This window comes from Etheostoma spectabile, chromosome 13, assembly GCF_008692095.1.
Source record: "Etheostoma spectabile isolate EspeVRDwgs_2016 chromosome 13, UIUC_Espe_1.0, whole genome shotgun sequence".
Lineage (NCBI taxonomy): Eukaryota > Metazoa > Chordata > Actinopteri > Perciformes > Percidae > Etheostoma > Etheostoma spectabile.
This window is the reverse complement of record NC_045745.1, coordinates 21,645,668-21,649,003: the sequence shown is the minus strand read 5'-3', so window position 1 is coordinate 21,649,003 and position 3,336 is coordinate 21,645,668. Positions and strand designations below refer to the sequence as shown.

General features: G+C 40.9%; 1 protein-coding gene across 6 annotated transcripts in view; it reads left to right on the top strand.

Annotated features, from left to right (window-relative positions):
• LOC116700221 (replication protein A 70 kDa DNA-binding subunit) overlaps positions 1 to 3,336 on the top strand; it is a 61,040-nt gene that overhangs the window by 25,734 nt on the left and 31,970 nt on the right. The gene's annotated exons all lie outside the window — the stretch shown is intronic.

Below are 3,336 nucleotides of genomic sequence, written 5' to 3'. Positions count from 1 at the left end.
GTGTGTGTGTGTGTGTGTGTGTGTGTGTGTGTGTGTGTGTGTGTGTGTGTTGGGACAAGCATTCAAGTTGGCATGTGCAGCCACGTCAATTATGTGAAGTAGATTTTCACTTGGTTGCCCTTCCACATACAAATTTTAATTGCATTTAGGTGCCAGAAGGTGACACAGGGATTTGGTGTGATAAGAATGAAAACTATTTTCAGGTGTGTGTTTATGAGTACATGTATGAATCTTTAGGCAAGTCTGCACACTTATTTTTGTGTGTCTGTGAGTGTTGTTGTTGTGCAGCGTTAATCAGCAGCTGCTCTTCTAGGTTTCTTTCCAGTGTGCTTAAGGTTCAGACTTTGCCCCAAAGCTTCTGTGTACACACTGGAATACAGAGGGAGACAAGGGATGACATGCGGGGGGATCTATTTAAAGTGGTCTAGTTGTGATGGAAGTGCTATGGTCCAGCTCCTGCTGACCTCTATCCTCACAATCTCTGTAGCATCTGCCACATCATGAGCCTTTGACAAGCCCCCAAAGAAAGCGTCCTACCACCTTCCTCACCCATCGCCTTCCCACCTCTTCAACCTTCCAGGGCTTCAATCTGCCCAAGTTTGCAAAATGTGATGAGGCAGACATGCGGGTGGAAACATGGGAGAGGAGTCTTAAGGGGGTGAGGGCTGTTGCTAACGGGAGAAATTCTCCTAATTAAAAAAAAACTTCTTAGTAAGTGTTTTGGAGGGGTTTTTGCTGTGTGGCATGGGTACTGGGTAGATGGATGGGTGGACCGATCTGGGGGTGTGAGTCAGTGTTAGCTAGAGGGAAGAAAGTGTCAGGAAGCTCTAAGTCTGACTGACAGTATCTGTAAAGGTCGTGGGGACACAGGACAACATCTACCATCTCACAAGGGATGCAGAGAACACAATGGCCTTTTCACAATCAGTGCTCCTACAGAGCGTGTGGGTTGTATAACGAAGGCAGCATTGCTCAGTCAGTGTGTGAATTTGGCCAGCGTCCTAGAGAGTGTCTATATGATAGACTCATTTAGGCCAACATTAGTAATGAGTCTGGCCCGGCTATTGCTTGTAGTTTTTGTGTAGAATGGATTTTATAGCATTTCATTTTAAATTCTGGCTCTAATTCCAACATCTTATTCAAGCCCTGCTCTCCTGGTGGAAGAAATACCCTCTGGTGAAGCTAGGAAAAAATATATTTCTGTGGTCTCGTACATATGCATATGTATATCATATTAATCACTTTGTGGTTGTTTATATCCATATGCGAGCGTTTGCATGCAGGCGTGTACACGTGTGCTTCTTTCCAATGAGACACAGTTCATCTACTGTGTGCATTTTTTGTATTTATGGAAATTGAATCCTGTGCTTCTCCACAGGATGAGAAAATTGCTTTTTTTCCCCCAGAATTAGCATTTCTTTCCTTTTTAGCTGTTGATTTTACACAGTGTGAGTTCTGCTGCTTTAGGTGTTAATATCGGTTTGAATTACCGCAACATCGCTGCATTTTAATTTGATTCTGTTTGACTGTGTACACTTTAATTTAAATTCATAACTGAAAAAAAGTTTAGCCCATTGTATCTGTATTGCAAAGTAAGTTTTGTGTAAGTTTTACTCTTTGCTTACAAGCTTGCATGTTAGTCATGTGTATGTGTTTGTGTGTGTGTGTGTACATTAGCACAATTTATGTCTTAGAGAGGGAGAGAGCGATTCGCCTCATCCTGCATCAATTATGCATAGAACTCTCCAACTCCTTGTGCTCTCTTTTTTTTAAACTGTTCCAAGATTGTTTGAAAGTCAAATTAAGATGTGTAAACATTGTGTACCAACCAGCTGGACTGACTTGTTGGCCACAGTTTTACAGAAGATGCCAAGTTTGATCTGTGTTTATTTTAATTTAATTTTAATTTATTTTTTTTACCCTAAGCAGCTTATTTATTTGCATTAGAAGGAGCACGTTTGTGCCTCCTTATATTCTTTTTCTCTCACTTCAGGTTGATGGGCTTTGGTTTCATGACATTTGCTGTGTGTTACAAACTTATGATTTAAAAATACCAATAACAATTTCACAAGAAAAAATACTCATTACATTTGGATGAGAACAGAGCATCCCCCCAAAGGTTTGATAAGTGAATGTTTCTTTATGATCATGCTGTGTTTGACTTCATCACAGAGCTGTTTAATGGGCCTGCAATGATCACAGCATTGTCATGAATCATTCCTGCACACTTTGTGTACAGATGGTAGCATTATCACAGTACCTATCACCTGAAGCTACATGATGGTCATGAATAAATGAACATGGCCTGTAGAATTGTTGCCATGCATTTTTTTTACTGATGTTTCTTTGCCCACTGAAAATATGTTTTAGTTTATGGTGGCCAGGGGAGCTACCCTTTGAGTTAATCTGCTGTTGTACCCCAACAGAAAAGAGTTTGAAGCATTATGTGTTCTGACATTGGTCATCGTACCTGACCACTGTTTTTGGATTGTGACTCTTGTACTGTTGACTAGTGATTACTCATTGGGTTTTGATGGGTGTCTTGATCCGGTCCATTCATTGTACACCTTTTAAGATTTGTGCTTTTTAAAAGCTTCACAACTGCTTTTGCAATGTTGCAAAACAATGTTACAATGACTTGTTCTCCTGGCACACATAACTGTGACATTTTTTAATCCTGTGTATGTAATGACATATACCGATAGAGAGGATCCACTTCTTCTGCAGGGGCAGGATTTCTTTAATTGGTCATTCAACTTCAAAATGAGACAAAGAGGGTACCTCAGCTAGGACCTTTTTTTTTTCTCATTTACATTTTTCATGTAATCCTCTTGGCCCCCTTGGGAGCATAGGGCGTCCACCATGGATCTCCACCTCACTTCTGCGCTAAGGTCTTTACTTCTTGCCAGGAAGTCCCTGTCTTGGTCAGTACATCAAGCGTGGAACGCTACCAGTTGGATTTAGGTCTCCCTAGCTTCCTCTTGCCTTGGGGATTATTGTCAGAGCTTGTCTTGCTATGTTCCTCGGATCCTTCCTAAGTGTATGACCGATCCATCCCCACTTTCTGGATTTGTTTTAAATATGGATTTGCTCTTGGTTCATGCGTCTCCACAGGTCTACCATTGACATCTTGTTGGGCCACCAAATCATCAGTATGTACACTACTGGTCAAAGGTTTGGGGACACTTACAAATTTCCATTCCACTCCATTATAAAAAGAATACCATGTAATCTGAGTGGGTGGCTGATATTTAATGCAATACCTACATTGCCCATTATCAGCAACAATTCACGATCAATTCATGGCACATTCTGTTTACTAATCTGATATCATTT